This window comes from Arvicanthis niloticus, chromosome 15, assembly GCF_011762505.2.
Source record: "Arvicanthis niloticus isolate mArvNil1 chromosome 15, mArvNil1.pat.X, whole genome shotgun sequence".
NCBI lineage: Eukaryota > Metazoa > Chordata > Mammalia > Rodentia > Muridae > Arvicanthis > Arvicanthis niloticus.
The window spans coordinates 36290622-36311968 of record NC_047672.1 but is presented as its reverse complement, the minus strand read 5'-3'; the positions used below and the strand labels follow the sequence as shown (position 1 = coordinate 36311968).

Below are 21347 nucleotides of genomic sequence, written 5' to 3'. Positions count from 1 at the left end.
ATCACAGATAAGGTTGATAGAAACATAGTGGAGCATGTGCCTCTGTGGTATGGTAGGGCATCTTTTGGGTATATGCCCAAGAGTGGTATAGCTGGGTCTTCGGGTAGATCTCTTTCTGATTTTATGAGGAAACTCCAGATTGATTTCTAGAGGGGCTGTACCAGTTTGCAATCCCACCAGAAATGGAGAAGTGTTGCTCTTTCTCCACATCCTTACCAACATATGCTGCCACCTGAGTTTTTGATCTTAGACATTCTGACTGGTGTAAGGTGTAACTCATGATCAATTTGATTTGCATTGCCTGATCACTAAGGACTTTGAACATTTCTTTAAGCTTATGTACGGTGATAGCTTTCAGCAACCACTAATGACACATGATAATGGATAAAAATTATATTACACAGATGTGAATTTTGTTATTTGATAACATTGAACTGTCTACATCATACCATATTGCTAAACCTATATTCAAAAAGAGTGATCATGATGTTTTCCTTTTTACTTCCTTTGGATCAATCAATTGGTTAGCCTTCATCTGAGGTGTTTCTTTGGTGATTTAACACAGTAACCCATAGCTGTCAAGTTTCAGAGAATAGAAACTACAAAACTCTCAGCCCTAAGGGGAGTGTGTGTGTGTGTGTGTGTGTGTGTGTGTGTGTGTGTGTGTATGTGTGTGTGTTGAATGCTCAGGTATCTTTATGGTAGAGAGTGTAGAAAGAATGTAAGATCTAGAAGACATAGAACACTACAAGAAAACAGAGTCTTCTGAGCCCAATAAGGCTGCTAAACATATATAGAAGCTATAGAACGCACAAAAACAGTACAAACCAGTCCAAATTCTGGCATAGAGAGTGGAGTTGGGTACACCATTACACCCTTCACCATAGAGCTATTAAATATTTTTTAGCTGCTAGAAGAGAGATAGTTTTCTCTAAAAATGTACTTTTTAGTAAGTGATGACTCTTTAGTCAAAGATCAAGTCCAAAAATATTTGGTCAACACAAATTTGTTATGAAGGATTTAGAAATAATAGAATGTAGTTGAGTAAATAAGAAAGGTGAGTAGATCTTCAGAAAGCTGGGAGAGGCAGAATAAATATTACCAAAACAAGTCAAACCTTTCAAAATCTAGTAAAAAATTAAGCACAGAACATACATTCTACAAATCATATAGCTTAAAAATAATCCACATGAAAAATTATGTGGATAAATTTTTGTTTGAAGAGTTAGGACTATTGTCTACTGACTGACTACATAAAATGATAAGTAGTTGCAAAATCCTAATGCTTACAATACTATGGAAACTTGAAATCTGTACCTGAAGAAACAAACATAATTTTATGCTTTTGAAAAGTAGATCTTACCAGACAATGAATTGAGGCATTGGCTAGATAATTTACTTTAAAGATTAGGACAAAGTTTTACTACATTATCTATCTTACAGGAAACAGATAAATCAACCTGTATGATGTTTCCCCCACCATGTATGTTTAAGGCTTATATCTTGATATTTGGCATTGGTGAATACTCCAGGTACCTTTATTTTCCAGTATCTGTAATTTAGTTTGTTTCCTTTCTTAAATTACAATGAGACTTGGCTTTGAACCAGACATAACCTAATAGTTTGCTCAATTTGGCAAACTAACACAGATATGTGTTCAGCAGAAATGCCTCCTCATCCTAAGCTCTTTATTCACCAGTGTCTAAAAGCCTGTGCAAATAATAAATATTTACTAATGTCAAAAGATACCGAAGAAACTAACATGCCATATGGCATTCAAGGGAATGCCAAATATCTCAGACATCTTTCAACCAAGCTTTCAAATATTTACTCTATTTAAAATAGAGTAAATATCTTCTAGGTCTTGGACTGCTATTTTGAACACATATGCATACATACACACACACACACACACACACACACATATATATATATATATATATATATATATATATATATATATATACACATATATACTTGCCTTGAGGCTGGGGATTGATGTAGGTGAGGGCTGTGGTTAGGGTAGTTTATGATAATAGACTGATGGATGGGAACTGACAGCTTACAACATGGTTTTTTTTTTTTCAGTTGTCATAAAAAAAAGTAACTGGAAGTCAACGTCTGGCATGGCTGCCAACCCAATAAAAACAGCCAGGAAAACATTAACAAAAACAGATGACAAACTCCCTCTGGAAATACTCTCAGTTGGCTGTTTCTGTGCATAATATTGAGGATCAGGCAAATAGAGATTGAAGCCTGCAGAAAGGAAACAATATGAGGGAATCCCCCTCACCTGTGTTCAGGTATACTTCTCCTATGTAGAGTAAATGAAGTCCTGAGTCAATTATTAAATTGCAACAATGGACAATGATTTAACAAAGAATTTCAAGATAAAATGTTTAGTTTTATTTTTTATTTTTACTATGAACTAGTTGTTTTGAGTAATTCCCTCCCCTGGGCTACAAGAATTCTACTCTTGACATACACTGTGTAAAATATTGCAGCTTTTTGTTGGGTAATTTTGGCATATAAAAAATCATGAGATACTTGTAAGATTGAAAACACAGTTTGTCATTGGAAAATAGACAAATAGATACAATAGGTAATTACTTCAAAGACAAGTTAAGTATTTCAGAATCTGTTACTTTTAAAATAAGTGTTTTACGCTAGTAATTATTTAAGTTTACTATTGGCTAAGAGTTGGTACTATTAACAAACTTTCAGGACCACATTAAAGAACTTTACAGAAATGTGTGCAACAAAAATGCCATTGCAGTAGTAAGGACATTCAGAGTTACATAGGTTTGACTATGGCAAGTGATGCATTTCTATTGCTTTATTTACAAAAGTTGGTATTGTGGTCCTGTAACTGACCTCAGATGATTCTGAGCAGAAACAATGCAAGTACTATTTCAAAACCACTGTTGTGTTATATGTACTCAGTATTTTTTCTTTTTAAAATTAATTTTAATAAAAACAAAAATTACATAATTTTCTGCCTTTCTTTTCTTTTTGTCTCTTCCATATACATCCTCATGTGTGCATATATGTTGCATAATTTTATATTATTAAATGCACAAATACCACATATTTTATTTTGTGTATATGACTTTTCAGGGATAACCACTTGATATTATATAACCAGTTGGAGAAGGCCTTCCCTAAGAAAGACTCTTTCTACTATTTTTGGCCTTATTTAGTTACCTAACATGCTTTGTCTGGGGTTGAGTCATTAATGTCTCTCTCATCCATCTTAACATGGCTACTGGTGTGTCTTTGTTTTATTTTATCTTTTATTTTAGATACCTGTCTTACTGAGACTTCATAGACTTGCGTATCTTATGTTAACCAGAAACTATCTAAGTAGACTCAAGGCCAAATGAACAAGATGAAAATGGTTGTGAATCTAAAAGAAGGACCTCCAATTGCTGTTTTGCTATATCAGCTTAATTGCCAACTGAGTTTACTATATATCTTTATAAAAACAAACAGGTGTAGCTATCACCCTTCATCAAAAAATTTTTTCTTTGCAATAGAGAGAGATCATCACAGTTAACAACAATTGAACAAAATAGAGACAACAAATTATCATACGTATATTACTGTTGAAATAACAAATATATCCTCCCTTTAGTTATCTAATTTATTATGTATTTAATAATTCTGCAATGCATTAATCAGTAACTGAATGGTGGTTGCTTCTCATCTATGTCAGAAAATAGAATAGTAGTAGAGTAGTAGGAAATAGTAGAGACAGGAGAATGTCATCAGGTGTATTGTTTTATCTCTTTCAACATTATTGTTTTTGGTTTCAAGATATTTTCAGGGTCTTCTCTTCTGTCTTCCAGTGTTAGGTACATAAACATGGTCAAACAATGTGGTGAGGAAACAAACCCAGTGCTTACACTTATATCCACTAAGCCATCCTCACAATTCCCTCCTATATATGTTTTCCATTATTTTAGAGTGTTCCTTTAGATATATAAAAGTAGTTTACTCTAAGAGAGGATAACTTGATACATCATCTTCAATCATCTACAGCTACTGAATTTGGATGGCAACGAGAGACAAAATAAAATTATCAACTTATTCTACCTATGATTACATAGAAGAATTTATGTTTCTAAATATTTGTAAGAACACACCACACACCCATACACCTAACACACACCCACATAGAAATGGGGAGTAGAAAGAAAGTGTTTATGTATTGTCATGTTTATATCTCTTTCATGCACACACACACACACACACACACAGAGAGAGAGAGAGAGAGAGAGAGAGAGAGAGAGAGAGAGAGAGAGACATGCATTGCATCACCTTATTATTAAATCTAAGAATTTCAATGTTATGGTTTCTGCAAACTGAAACCTAAGAATATCAATTGTGTTATTTTGACCCATACCTGAATATCAGTAGCTAAAACACTGGAATAGATATCTGGTGTCAAAAGCAAAATAAGATGGATGTCCCATCTTCAAAATTGGTGGGTTTTCTTTTGCTCTACCATAAAAAAAAAGGAATGATGTCCAGACACATGGGTGAGGGTGCATCATCTTTATCCAGGTTTGCTAACTCAAATTCTACTCTATTCCAGAAATACTCTGCCTTAAATACACTTAAATATGAAGATGATATTTTCCAGCTGTCTGCGTATATTAATCTAATTTGCCATTTTGATATAACTGTCAACTGTAGTTAGTTAGCATGCTCTGACATATTATCACAAACCTGTAACATAAGACATAAAAAGTTATGCTAATTTTATTAACATAAGATATCCAAACTTTGTCTTTAACTGTATAAATTCCAGAAGCTCTACAGAATACCCTGTTTCCTATATTTCCCATGTTTGAGAACACCAGCATTCCTTTGTCCCTCTGCTTTCTCATAGCCTGCATCATAACATCATTTTTTCTTAGACTTTTGATTGTACCCATACAGATTCTCTTGGTTGGGGCTGCAGAGATGCCTTAGTGGTTAAGTTACCTTGCTCCTCTTCAAAAAGACCCATACATGGATATCATTACTCACATAGGGCAGTTGACAATCACTTATAACCCCAGCTTCAGAGAATTTCACACCTTCTGGTCTAGCCTCAAGAAGTACCCATGGACATATTAAAGGCATAGTCATCATACCCATAGACACACACACACACACATACACACACACTCACATATACATTTACAATAAATTTTAAAACTTAGCTTTCTTATTACAAGTCATAGATATTCTAAGATAATCTTCCTTTCTTTAAATCCTTATTTTTTAAAATTTAACAATTTCCACAAAATTCTTACTTGAATTATGAAATAAATTTATAAATTCAACATGGAATTTATGGGTAATTAACCATGCTGTGACATTGCTCTTCATTTATTGAGCTACAAACAAAAACATAAAATTTGCAATATAATTATTCTAGTGTTGTAATCTAGCTCTGATTCAAAAATTAAAATACAGGTAAGTGCAGACATAGGAACATAACAGCTGCGAGCAAGAGTAAGTATATTCTTGGTTAATGAGAAGGAAGAGACTGAAAATAATCTAGAAATAGAACTCAAAACAAACCCCAGGTTTTTTTTTTTTATAAATTAAGTAATAAAGGAAGATATACAAGTAAATATTTTTTTAAAAAGGTTTGCAATGCCATTATTGTCAGACACACAGGGAAGAAACTGAAGTTATGAGAATTCTAACACAATCACATGTAATAAAGTTTAAAAATAACTTGAGGATAATTATTTATATAATTAACCATTTCAATTTTGTCGATAGTAATACTGACAAACATGCTAATATTTTGATCTGCTACCTATCTATTACTAAATATTTGAAGATGAGTCTAGATTATTCTATTATTCATTCTGCCAAATAGAATGCTAAAATAATGGCCTCAGCACATATGCCAGTCTCATACAATAGTAGAACATAGTAATTTGTATGAACATATAATAACATATAAAAGATCAAATATGTTGGCCAATATCCCCCAACCACAACTGTCATTCTAAATAAAAATAGTCAGAGTTTATATTTTATTATGATGAATTTAATGCAGTTATATATTAATTTATATTACCAAACAACAACACATTCAAAAACTGTGTAAATGTAATCATATTTTCAAAATGTGATATTTGCTCTAAAATATTTTTTTGCAGAAAGACTTTAAAAGATAGCATTAGCTTTTCAGTCATACAGAGGGTAGAAGGAAGCCAAATATTAGCTAATAAGCACTGTTGTTGTATAAGAAATTATTTCCTTAATGAAGTAAGTTGTTTCATTTTATTTACCATGGTAATTATTGAGAAGCAGCAAACATTTTTGACAATGAAGCATATATTCATATGTTTGCATTTCAAGTTTGCATTTCAAGAAATGTTTAGTATTAAATGTAGTCAATGTATTTCTCAGTTTGTAATTGTAAATATTTTCATGGCATATATTTATATGCTTGTTTTTATTATTTCCCAAATGCAATTACACAATGATGAGTATATTCACTAATAAGATAAGAATGAATACTTTATCTATATACTCTATAAAATAAAAAGATACTGATGTGATTCACTAGTTATTGAATATAACTAGAGCTTGGTAATATTTAAAAGATTTATAAGTCTGCTTTTTTCTATGCATAATATGTCATCTAAAATTGTTTAGTTTATTTGATTATAAAAAACATAATCATAAGTTACTCAGTAGGAAACCATACAATGTCATTGTTTTAATGTCTACAAACTTGTCATATATAACAGTTATCTTCCTAGAGAACATATGTCATAATATATCAAAGAACTAATAACTGTTTTAAATGAAATAAGTTAACGACAGTAAAGCTTATTCACTAAAGATCAAATGTGTGTTTAACAGCACATCAGATATGTCATGGATATAACTGTACATATAATCAAAAGCATATCTTTCTTTTGACCCATATAAGCAAATAGTCATAGAGTTTGCAGACACTCATGGGAGAGAAGGCTATAGGACATGGCAAAATTCAATGTAATTATAATGTTCTTGGAAGTTAAATATATATTTAATTTAATTTAATTTAATTTACTGTGTATGGATATTTTGCCTTTGTGTATTCCTATGCACCACTTAGAAGACATGAAGAGTGTGTCAGATCTCCTGAAAGTCGAGTTACATATAATGGTGATCTGCTGAGTGCATGCTGGGAATCAAATGTGGATATTCTGTAAGAACAGTCAGTATTCTTAACAAATAATCCATTTCTCCAATCCCTGCTCTTAGGCTTTTTAAGGGACTCTTAGGTTTTTTTTCATGTATTTTCCATAATAATATGTTAGGTAGAAATAGTACTATATCCATTTTGAATATAACAATATTAATGTCACCAAAATTGAACAACTTTATTATTAAGTAGTAACAGCTGTCCCTTTCTAGGAGCTGTGCAACTGTCTATATGTCCTGTTCAGCAAAGTATTCGTGAACAATTTTTACTTTTATTTATTATAAGCATTTCATTACTTTAATTCAATAGGAATTACTTGTGTGGCAATGTGATAATTTAACCTTTTTGTAATTGGTCATGATGAAATATTTTCTGTAAAAACATCATATTAATAGGCATTTCTTCATTGTCTGTGAAGCATCATCAAGTATTTTTCAACCTGCCATATGTATGCTTTATAAAACAATTTGAATTTTGATCAACATTATGTACCAATATTTGCAAGTAATAATAAGAAGTAGTTGTCCATTTTAAATATTAATTTTGCTTTCCTAATATTCAGTGGATTTGGTGGTTTACCTAAATGATGTCTCATCTAACAAACATTTTATTAACCATTAGAGCAACTGCTAATCTTCTATTTTACTGTCCCCAAATATTGCTTTTATACATCTCTATCATGTCATCCTGTTATTCTGAGGAAATAGGTGTTTATTAATGCTGCTCATGGAATAAGGATGTGATAAATGAAGATACTGTGAGATAGATCACTGTGCTGATGATCAATTATCTTGAAATTCTTAAAGTTACAAGTCTTAAAAAAAGAAAATTAGTTGATGTCAATTACAACTTATTAATGTGTCTTCTCTAGCTAGTATTGTAGGAATAAATTAATAATTACTTACAATAGACTTGAACATAATGGGACCAAATAAGCAGTTTAGTACCTGGGATGCTAAAGTGTGGTTTACAGCTGTGTGCAAATATCTAAGACACCTGTAATAGCAGCTTGAGAGGGAAAATCTACTGTGTGTCCAGTTAGTTTACTTCTATTTTAGCTTGCTACCACTGTAAGATGAGAAAGGCCCTGTACTGTTCAGATCTGCTCAAGATGTGAGTCTGACAGAAAGTAGGTAAAACTAGTATCTTCTTGTGGATAATATGTGTGCAGGGAAATGATAAAAAGTTATATGGATTTTCTATGATTATATGAATGAGGTTGTTTTTTTTGATCAAGACCTGAAGAAGACAATAGTCAATAGGTCAGTAAGTTTTTAGCATCACCAAGCCAAGTGTATAGCACTGATATCACACTCAGTTCCTGGAGTAACGCTTTTAGGAGATATTACTTAGTGAGTTATTATTATGAGCATCTGACCAAAACTTACTTCATGTCCAGTCATGATAATAAAGCAAAAAATTGCACATGGATTCACATGGAAATTAGGGCTTGTTTTTAGGGACTACAAGGATTGCTATACACTCATGTATTTCTGAATAAAACTACATTCTGACTCCTGCAGACCTTTGTTAGAACAGCTTAACATGGTTTCTAAGCAATGATACTCAACCCGTTTAGAGAATGGACACCTTTCTACTCTGTCAGAATACTGCATCAGAACTAGTTTATGTCTAGAACAGCTATCTAGTTCTACTCTTCTGAATAAAGAACTATACTTTCTTTTCTGCCCATTATATAATATATGTAATGAAATCTACATCAGGATCAAAAAACTGTTGTCTGTCAGAGTATGTGTGCTATAAAATAATGATTCCTAAACATATAACAAAATTTAAAAGGCACAGTTAGAGAACAGGAAGGGGGAAACAGAGACACATCAGTTTTGAAATGATAAAAAGGACAGAAACAAACAAAAATAAACACAATTGAAATCGTATCAAACCAATTCAAAAAATTTTTTCAATTTATTTCATTGGCAGAAATCCTTAACATTTGTAAGCTTGTACTTTACAAGCAAACTTTACAGAAATTTTGCCAAGAGCAAATTGAAATTATATTATCACATGGTACACACAAACAGCCATCACCACTATCAATGATATGTTTTTGGGAAGAAATGAGAAAGATGAACATTCTAAAATAGGTTGAGGAAGAAGTAAAGGGACTTTTTTCACTTCCATTTAAAAATCCTTACCGGACTTGATCTTGATGTTTAGGAGGAGAGTAAATCCAGTTCCACAAAAAGGCTTTAAAAAATTGCTACTTTACAAGTCTTGAGGAGGCTGGAGAAATGGCTCAGTGGTTAAGAGCACTGACTCTTTTTCACTAGGTCCTGAGTTCAATTCCCAGCAACCTCATGGTAGCTTACAACCATCTATAATGGGATCCAATGCCCTCACTGTAGACAGCTACAGTGTACTCATATACATTAAATAAATAAATAAATAAATAAATAAATAAATAAGTCTTCAAGCAGACTGTGGCTAAGAAATTCCTGTTAAGCACTAAAGTACCCTGCTTATATTCTGACTTTTAGAGTGGGCTGTTTAGAAGCCCTTGTAGACTTGTATCTTCTGTTTATCCTCGTTTTTAAGTTTCATTCTATTCCTCCCCTCACATTACTTCCATCATTCGAATTTAAGCTTAATAAAATCTTCTTTTCCAATTGTATCATGATTAGTCATTTTGGAGTAGTTGTGACTTATGGTAACTTCTTTCATTTTTAAAATTCTAAGCATTTATTTGCACATCATATTTCTTCACATGTCTTTCAAAAGGTATAAATAACCTATTTTTCTCATCTTCATTTTTTTTTATTTTATTGTAAACATTGTTATTTTGTAACTTGATAATACAGGCTAACTCAAACATAACATACATTTTTATAGCTAATATTGTATCATGAAGAAATGAGAAGCTCCTGTTTAATTGACTTGCCTCAGGATACTTTCAAATATATTCACCTTTCCAGATTGCTTTGATTTACAATTATATTTCCCTTTTGACAGTCTCAGATGATTTTTAATTGCTCCTAATAATCTTCATTATATAAAAAAGATGCTAGTAATTATTTGATTTCAATAAACTCTGACCATGGAAGTAATTTATAGAATAATAATTTTGTATCTTGAAAGCAGATGGATTAATGACACAGACAATTCAATAGGCAAAGATTACTTTGAATGAGAGGTTAGCACAATGAATAGCATATTTGGTTTCAAAAACAACTTATAAACTAAAAGCTTTTAGAATCAGCAAGGAATCAAACTGAAAATACTATAAGACAATATCTGTTCTCAATCAGGGCAAAAGATAACATGAATTAAAAATATTAATCCACATAATATGTAATAAGGATGCTAAGTAGTATATAATAGACATAATAAGATATAGGTAATTTTATTAGAAAACAAATAAGTAAAAGGGACGAATCTTTGGCTGTTTTTGGTGTTCTACCATGTTTACACTATCGATGAATTCATTAATTTTTGTTCCAAAAATCATTGCAAAAGGAAGCTTTGGAATTACAGTTGAGACAAACAGTATGGATCCTATCATAACAACAACAACCAAAAAACAGCAACAGGAACTGTATACAGTATCATTTGGTAATGGAAAACTCAACCCACAGCTGTTAGCTGAGTTACCATCTCTTTTTCATATGACCATAACTACAGAGAAACTCTATGTGGGGCCGACAAAAAGACATAAGACATCTCAGTATCACCCTTCCATATTTTTAAGATCTACTATGGAAGAACTATTGTATAAAACATCAGAATATTGGCATAAAAACTTACAAGTTCATCCGTGAAATAGAATTAAGGAACCATATAAAAAGAATATCTTGTGGATTGTGTAGAAGCATCACATATCAATTAAAATTCTGATGGTTTATTAGCAAAAGGCAAGAAATAACATGTGGGAGTTCTCGTAGAGAGATAGGAACTCTAGGAGATAATCAGAGGTATAAAGATTCACTATCCAGACATTGAGGAAGTCAGATATATGAAACTGAGAAAAGGTCACTAACCTTATGGTAGACATGGTTTATTGGGTTCAATAAATTATTAGCCAGTCAGGAAACAAGTTTAGCATAAGGCCATTAAACATTGTAAATAAAAATTAGACTCCAAGTTACTATTCTGAAATTGGGGTGCCAATGAAAACATCCTGAGGTTACAAATAGCTCACTGAACCTGGGGCTAGAACTTGAACATCCAGGCTTAGAACTAGAGAACGCCCATGTGGAAGGAGATTTCCCAGCCAATGAGCATGGAAGGAGCCTGAAACTCCATAGACTGTGTGGAAAGCTTCAAAAAGACCTTGCTGAATATGGAAGCCTCCTTGTAACACAGTAGCTGTGGCTTCTTCCGAGTGAGAAAGGTCAAAGACAGTTCTACATAGAGCTAGGAAGCCCATGGGGAAACTGAAGCCCATTTTGAGTTCACAGGGGAAAAGCCTGCAACCATCCAGAGTCCAACAGAGAGAAGGACTGACCCTTATAGAACCAGGATGTAGCAGTGTATATATATATATGTCCTGTTAGACTGAGCAGATCTGGCAGAAGCTAGATACAGGCACATGTTGGCCTGAGGATCTTTGCCACTTCGATGGCCCAACAGTTTCACAGAGTGGGGGAAGGTCAGACATTAGGTGAGGTGCTAGGTCACCTACATACAGGAAGAGACCTAGCACACCTCTTCTCTGTGATCAAAAGGGCAGGGGTGTGGCTAGTCACAGGCAAGACATAGAATCCAAACAAAAACACACAGAAGAAATCCCAGTGCAGCCAAACTTCTGACCAGATAAGAATTATTTAAGACGCCGGGCAGTGGTGGCGCATGCCTTTAATCCCAGCACTTGGGAGGCAGAAGCAGGTGGATTTCTGAGTTCGAGGCTAGCCTGGTCTACAGAGTGAGTTCCAGGACAGTCAGGACTACACAGAGAAACTCTGTCTCAAAAAACAAAACAAAACAAACAAACAAAAAAAACCAAAAACAACAACAAAAAAAGAATTATTTAAGACAACTTGAGTGTCTCAGGGAAGCTAGAGACTCCCAGGACCCAACAGGGATGACTAGCCAAAATGTCCAGTGAATGGGGAGATAAAACTTGTGGAGATAATTTCCAGTAGTTAGACAAAGCTTTTGGTCGGAGAATGGGGCCACCTTCCCACCTGAAAATTTCTAACCCAGAAATGTTCCTGTCCAAAGGAAAGACAGAGACAAAAAGTGGAACAGAGACTGAAGGGAAGGCCATCTGTAGACCACCCCACCTGGGGATTCATCCTGTCTCTAAACACCAAACCCCAACAATTGCTGTTGCCCAAAGGGTTTGCTGACAGGAATCTGGTGTGGCTGTTCCCTGGGAGGTTCTGCTAGCACCTTACCAATGCAGATGTGGATGCTCACAGCCAACCATCTGACTGAGCTCAAGGGCCCTGGCAGAGAAACTGGGGAAAGGACTGGAGGAGCAGAGGGGTATTGCTAACCCACAGGAAGAACAATGTTAGCAGGCTGGACCACGCAGTGCTTCCAGGGACTAGACCACCAAGCCAGAAGTGAACAAGGAGGGATCCATGGCTCCAAATATATGTAGCATAGGATGGCCTTGTCTGACATCAGTGGAAAGGAAGGCCCTTGGTATTGTGTAGGTTTGATGCTCCAGCATAGGGGGATGCTGGAGTGGGGGTAGGTGGATAAGTAGGGAAGCACCCTTATAGAGGCATAGGAGAAGGGGAGAGGGCACATGGGATGGGGGTGTTGTGGATGGGTAATCGAGAAAAGGGATATCATTTGAGATGTAAAGGACAGAAATGATTAATAAGAAATTAAATTGAAATACAAAAAGAATTAAAAGAATTATTTGAAATTATGGCTTAATGATAATGAGGGAAAGAGACTGAGTATGAAACACCATCAACAGATATTAATATAAATAATTTGAAACTAATTAAATGAAGTCCTTAAAGAAAGAGTTAAGTAACATTAAAAAAAATCCCCCAGAAGAAAGACCTTAGAGAAAATTAAATACAAAGACAGATATGAAGTTTAGAGAGTATTAAGAGAGAAATAAATAAGTACACATAGAAGATAAAGTCTCTGAAAAAGAGAAAGATAGAAATGTATTAGAAGGCACATAGATGCTAAGAATATGAAGAAACTAAACATAGACAGTCATAGAAATACTGAGTTTAAGTATAAAAAATAGTCTCTGAAGAAAGAGTAAAAGAAAAACAAGTGTTCCAAAAAAGGAGAAAAATAAACTCTGCAAAAGAAGGAGAGAGAAATACCATTAATAAAGTTTCTGTAAAAGGAGAAAATTAGATTAAAAAAGAAAATATTTTCCATGTTACAAAATAAAAAACACTATAGAAGATGGCACGTGGACCTCATAGACTGTTGTTATGGCTGCCAAAATAGAAATGATACACTCAGCAATGACTGCAATTGTATACATCCTCTTTAAGAAAGATCAGAATGAAGCATGTTTAGAGAAGAAGAAACTGGAAGGTGGACAACATATGAGATGTAAAATAAATAAAATAATCAATTAAAAAAAAGCAAGTGGATATAATCACATACCGTCACAAGTTATCTCACCATCAGACTACAATAGCAAGAGAATTCACCATATTCTTACAGAACTGCTGGAAGTAACTGATTTTTAAAATAGCGTTTAATTAATTATTTTGAGATAAGATCTTTCTGTGTAGCCTAGATTGGTGTCAAATGTAAATCCCCCGGAATTTGGCTTCCAGTTACTGAAGCTACAGGCTGCTCCCTAACTCACAGAGCATCTTTCTGATAACAGTGTTTCTGTTGCTCTCCCTTCCCAAATTCACTACTTCAGGAGCTGGTATACCTAGAATCATCCTCCTATAAATACACTGTTCTCATATACTTGTTCATTTAAGATTTTTAAATGACTTTAAATTACATCAACGGCACATAATATAAGCTATAATTATACATAAATTATTGACTCACATATTTGTCACCTTGCCTTTTGTTTAAAACCATAAAATATTTGTGGGATCTTTGTGTTTCTTTACAGAATCATGAATTTCTCTCCAACAACCATAACTTTCTTAGCACCACAATTAATGTCATTAAACACTGGCAGTGTGAGTAGATACATAATGTACATTGTATTTTTCACTGTGACTCTATTTAGTACAGCTCTGTTTCTCTTATTTAAAATGAAAACAGATAAAAGTTCTTATAAGTAGGTCTGTGTTTGAAACAGGTATAGCTTACTGGCTGTTGTTGTCTCCAGCTGTTATTCCTTTCAGCCACCAATGATCATACATAGCCTAGTTAGATAAATCTTTTGTCTTAAGAGATGATCTTCAACAAAGTTTTATTTTGTTTTAAACTCAACCTAAAAAAAATCACAGCTGGAAAGATCTACAAAGAAAATTTTCTCCTCTAAAGGCAACTTAAAGCTCGTGGAAAACACAGTTTCATTTTAGAAAGGAACGATCATCTCTGTGGGATAAAAGCTCAAAAATTAGAATTCATGGTTTCTTCTACAAAAGGCAAAACTATAGGGACAAGAAACAGACAATGTTTGCTAGACTAATAGATGTGGCTGAGAGACTACAAGGAGCAATGTGAGCAGATTTATGTATCTTGATGTAAGTTACAGATAACAAGGCAAAGCCCTTATAAAGAATTTGTACAACTATACATCAAAATAAGTGAATTTTGCTCAACTAGTCTTTAAATAGAGGTTTGTAATAAATTTGACACCATCAGTGGTGGCTGTGCCTACTAATCAGTTGGAAAAATATGAAAATATTCACTAACAACCACATTTAGTTTCAGAGAATGACCAGAGGCTTTGTTGAGTAGGAGACATTCAGATTGTTTTCTGTATTTAGTTTCATTATTGACATGATGTTTCAACTCGACTGAAAGCATGCTCCTGTCACAAACTTTGATTCCTCCTTCTTTCCAAAAGTGTATTGCCATTCAGGATAATCTAGCAGGAGAAGCAGCTAAAGACAGCATATGAGTCTTTGGGGTTTAACAAGTATAAAATGACCCACTTCATTCTACTCATTGCACTGCTTTTAGCCACTTACATTCCTCAAGATTACAAACAATTTGAATGACCTTGAGTAATTAATGCCATATGTTTTTAATTCTCCCTCATGTTCTATCTCTTTCTATTCTCTCCTTCCATTTGTATGTATGTATTATTCTACCTCTTTCTTTTCTTAGATTTATAAAGTTTTCTATTCCCCGAATGTTTAGAATGAATCATTGAAGCACTATTCAGAGAATCGTAAATGTAGACCTACTAAACCCAAGAAAAATCTACTTATAATTTTAATTTTAAATAGAAAAGTAGTTTATTAATTGATACATTGCCATTTGCCTGCAAAGTCAACAATAATATAGTTTTGGCACTTATTCTAGTTTCTTTTCTTCTCCTATAATAACACATCATGTTAGGGAGTAACACAATTGACATGGGATTGCTTACATGCCAGGTTTCTGTCAGCCACTGAGAGAATTTCAAGTTACACAGCTAGTCATAACCCAGAACATATCAGATCAGAGGAATCAAATGTATCTTTGCTGCACCCTGTTACTGCTTCTCATCTAGTTTTTCCTGGTACAGCCCATGAAATAGTACTCACTGGGCTGAGTAATCTTACATCATTCAATAATTATGATAATTTCCCATAGACTTGCCTATAGGCAACCCTGATCAAAGTAATTCCTTGACTGAGACTTTTTTTTCTAGATGAGTTTATATTGTGCCAAAGTGACAGTGAAAACTAACCATCATAGGAGTCTAACAAATAAAATGCTTTTTAACAATACTTATGTAGCTCTTTACATATGAAGGCATGCCTTGCCCTGGCTAGATATGTGAGTCAGGTACTAAGCTACATCGTACAGCACAAAGAAAGTAGACAAGAGTCTTCTATGAAAATTGACATCTCTTTGGATATGTATACTTTTCTTTATCACATATCCTATACAGCTCACTTCTTAATGCAGAGAGAGAGTCACAATCTCTATATTATGAAAATAAAAAGACTTAATTTAATATTTTTAAATTAACATGTCTTGTAAGTATCACCCACTACCTTAAAATATGCACTGATGGAAATGAAAAAAGTAGACAGATCTTTAAAAGAACTAATGTACACAAAAGTCAACAAAAGGGGAATCTAAGCCCCTTGTACTAAAGATACTATGCACTTCACAATCAGGGTTCAGAAACTCCTTAGCTGGAACAGACCCGAATCACCCTTGCTGAGGAATAGTTTTCATACAACAAGAAGGTACCATGTAATATCCTAAAGAAAGAAAAAAAGCAACAATCTATAGATCAAATAACAGCTAAGATGAACTACATCAATGTAATGACCAGAGTACCACAGTATGCCAAATGGTACAGTTTGGGCACACGTACTTTGAGGATAGCAAATTACTCTTTAATTGGACTCACAACCTGATCAATAAAGGGAGACCATGACTAGTGCTGGAAACCTAGTCTATCACTCAGTGCTAGTGAAGTCATCATTAGTGGAGAATAAAAATATATAATCACTAATTTTCTACGACAGCACCAACCTATACATGCTATACATACTTGAGCTTTTACAAACTAGTGAAAAATTCACCCCTCATCAAAACAACTTCTTGAAGAATATCACTACACTAAAACACGACCAATCAGAATTTGGACTTGTTATAGCACAGTTCCATTGGAGATATCTATATAAACATTCCTGTTCCGAAGGCTCTGGGAACATTATAGACACGGAGGCAGAGATTCTAAGAGCCGAAGGATCAGGGAGCTTTTTGAGAGATCCTAGTAATATCATAAGTAACACCTGTAATGTCTCACTAGAAAGGTTGCCTAAACCTGTGCTGAGTAAAGATGACAGCAATGAACAAGCCAAAATAAATCATAAAAAATCACCCTCAAGGCCTTCAGCCAACTGTAAGCAAAACAAAACAAAATAAAACAAAACAAAAACAAATGAACAAAAACAACAAAAAAACCTGGGCACAAGGGAGTGGGGAGGTCTTTCTCCAAAAAGAGCCCACCAATATGTTGTCCAGTGTCAAAAGTCAACCATGAAAACACACACACAATCACACACACACACACACACACACACACACACACACACACACACACACACGCACAGTGGAAAGAAATCAAGAAATCAGAAGTCATAGACACAAGCATCACCAACAGAAAACAAGAGATAGAAAACAGAATCTCAGGTGCAGAAGATACCATAGAGAATATTGACACAATTGTCAAAGAAAACACAAAATACAAAAAGTTCTTAACACAAATCATCCAGGAAATCCAGGACACAATGAGAAGACTAAACCTAAGAATAATAGGTATAGAAAAGAGTGACAATTCCCAACTTAAAGGGCCAATAAATATCTTCAAAAAATTATAGAAGAAAACTTCCCTAATCTAAAGAATGAGATGCCCATAAACATAAAAGAGGTGTACAGAATGCCAAATAGACTAGACCAGAAAAGAAATAACCCCATCACATAATAATCAAAACACCAAATGCACAAAACAAAGAAAGAATATTAAATGCAGTAAAGGAAAAAGGCCAAGTAACATATAAACGTGGACCTATCAGAATTACACAAGACTTCTCACCAGATACTGTAAAAGCGAGAAGATCCTGGACACATGTCATACAGACCCTAAGAGAACACAAATGCCAACCCAGGCTACTACACCCAGCAAAACTCTCAATTATCACAGATGGAGAAATGAAGATATTCCATGACAAAACCAAATTTATACAATATCTTTCCACAAACCCAGCACTACAAAGAATAATAGCGGGAAAGCTTCAATACAAGGAGGGAAATTATACCCTAGAAAGAGCAAGAAAGTAATCCTCTTCCAACAAACCCAAAATAAGATAGCCACACAAACAATGCCACCATTAATAACAAATACATCAGGAAGCAACAATCTTCTTTTCCTTAATATCTCTTAACATCAATGGACTCAATTCCCCAATAAAAAGACATAAGCTAATGGGCTGGATAGATAAACAGACCCAGCATTTTGTTGCATGCAGGAAACCCACTTCAGTGACAAAGACAGACACTACCTAAAAGTAAAAGGCTGGAAAACAATTTTTCAAGCAAATGGTTCTAAGAAACAAGGTGGAGTAGAGATTCTAAAACTTCCCATCTGAGAACACAAAGGGAGGGACTCATGGCTCCACCTATATAGGTAGTTGAGGGTGGCCTTGTCAGGCATAGGTGGAAGTGGAGGGCATTGGTGCCTGAAAGTTTGGATTTCCTCGTTTGGGGAATTTCGAGAGCAGGGAGGCAGGAAGGAAAGGATGGTGGGAGCACACCCTCATAGAAATAGGAGGAGGTGGGTGGGATAAGGGTTTTTTTTGAAAAGAATGGGAGAGGAGATAACATTGAAATATGGACAAATTAATTAATTAAATCCAGTTGACTAATTCATTTTAAAAGATGTTTATAAACTAATTTTAAGTATAAAAATGTATGGACAGAAGTATTTCTTTCGCCTGATAAAAATATATCTCAGAGAATGACTCTTTGTACTTCTCATCCCTGTAAAATACATTTTCATATTAATTTACGTCCAGGAGTAGTAAGAAGTTTTAGCAATTTTCTTTCAACTTTTTCTTACTTATCTTTCCAACTGCCTTTACATCTTTGAATAGTATATATTTTGTTTTTTCTATCTCTGGAAAGAGAAGGCTCATTTCTTTCTCTTACTTTAGAAAGCACTGCACCATTCCTTCTTAAACCATAGATGTGGGAGAATAATGACACTCATTACAAATAATTAAATGGAATGCATTAAAATGTAAGGTACCTAAGATGCTTGTGGGATTCCTAGAACTGTTGTTTGAGAGCAAAATTGTTGGTTATTATCATTATCTTGATGTCAGAGTGTATTCACTAAAATATATTATGTGGAGAATTAGGGATGACTTCCTCCACTTTAAAATGTGGTTTTCAATCCTGAAAGGACCTTGTAACCCTTTATCTTTCCTGCTGTGCTACATTCATCAACACACTCCAGTGAGGCCCACATTTTGGAAGGGAACTTTTTCTTCTTCTTCTTCCCACAGAATATACTTTTCTCAGTTCTCTAGCCAGTCCAGGGAGATGAAAACACAGTGTCATCCCTACTGGTACCTAAAATGCTGATGCACAACCACACTGTCAACTTATAAAGAATATACACAGATACATACAATGCTTTTCATTCAAAGCAAAGGACAGGATCTTATCACTTTAGAATTTTATTAAAAATAAAATCTAGCCACTTAATATTCACCACTTAGCTGACTTACGCATGTTGTATGTGAGGAGCTGTACACTGAAGAGTCATGAGCTTGAGCACAAAGCTTCTCAGTAATGAGTTTATTTCTCTGTAGAGTCAAGTGACCTCACAGCTCATCCTGCTCTTCTGTGTTCCTTCTTAAGCTCTAGCAACAGCCCCAGGAGCAACAGAATAGTTCTGCTCCTCAGAAGGATTTGGTACCTGCTGGAAATATTCACCCATACACTTTTTTTCTTGCTGTTAAATCTGTTAAGAATTTTTTTCTTAAACAAAAATGCCTGCAGCATAACTGTATTTCACAGTTAGCATATTGATTTTGGTGTGCAGTTCCTAAGGATACCTGCACTATAAATGGTTGTTTTGTTCTATTATAAAATAGTGCCACTGGTTACACACATCTCTCTCCACCTCCCTTAGTCTTCCCTGTTGAATACTGTTGCATGATTTCAGATATTCACAACTCAATAAGCTCAGTCAATGGGAAAATGTTTGTGTGATACATGAGCTAGCAACAACAATGATGGAGAAAATCATAGAAAACTAAGGACTCCCAAGGCTTCCAGGTAGAGAGCTGAGAAAGTTATAACACACATACAAGAAACACCATTGACTATACTAGAAAATGAATTTTAATTCTTATTTAATTCTTATTTTAATTCTTTATTTTTTAAGCCATAGTAGAATATTTATTCATATGGGAAAATGTTAACAATATACTTCTATATGAAATATATATGATACACAGCAGTATATACAGCTTAATATTTTTATAGAAAGAAAATCAGCTATATGTACAAATCATGCATAATAAAAATTATATACACCATTTATGGTCATCTCTTTAGTGGACTGGATTTGATTACAGTTTATTTAAGTGATATAATATGACTTACTTGCCCTGTAAACTGTATTTGCTTTATCTGTCCTGTGATTATTGCTTCCAACAGCCTGTCTCTGATACAGACACCTCCCCAAGCAGCTTGATATTGATATTGATATTGATATTGATATTGATATTGATATTGATAGGCATAGATATTGTGGGTGGCACTGGCAATCTTCTTATTCTCATACAACTTGGCAAGAACCATTTTTACCTGTTTAGGACAGATGATGGGGGGTGGGGGGGCACATGTGCCTGAAATGTTCTCCTTCCATCTGTAATAGGAACACTATGAGCAACTGGAGGTAATTCTTGTTTCTGGTGCACTTTCACTGATTTTCAGGTCTAATGTTCTAACTGGATTTTCCAGCAAGTGTTCTAGAATGGGGTCATCTTTGACCTCAACCTCTTTTTCAGTTTTCTTCTTTTCATCTCGGTCTGGCTCTATTATCTGAGATTTCTGTATCAGAGCATCTCTTATTTTCTCCAACCACTGGTAAAGGAGCATTCAACTGATAAACAGGTGGTGCTGTACCTAGGTACTCACTTGGTAATATCACTTGTTAACAAAGTGTCCATTTGGGGTCATCCACGAAGTCAGTGACTAATACAAAATATTTTGGCACGCTCATCAATGACACACCACTCCTTGCCATAAATGGCTGCCATTGCACTGATTTCTTCACTCTATCTCTGGTTGCTCCCTAATTCCACTTCAGCCATGTTACTCTGGACCAGCTACACCACCTCCAAATGCCCAAGTCCCAATTCTTCTCTTATAAATTACATCCCAAACACAGTTTTCCTCTCCTTCCTAGCCTCTCAGTTACTCCCATCCCTACCTCATCTCTTCCACAGATTAACTCCTCCTCTGTTTTCCTTCAGAAAGAACATTCCTCCCAGGTGTATCAGTGGGAGACAGAATAGCAAGTTATAAGACTAGG

The 21347-nt window shown here is 34.4% G+C and overlaps 1 pseudogene; it reads right to left on the bottom strand.

The window, feature by feature from the left end:
* Positions 1–21126, bottom strand: part of LOC117720430 (protein IMPACT-like) — a 152219-nt pseudogene extending 131093 nt beyond the window's left edge.
* Between the last annotated feature and the right edge of the window lie 221 nt (positions 21127–21347).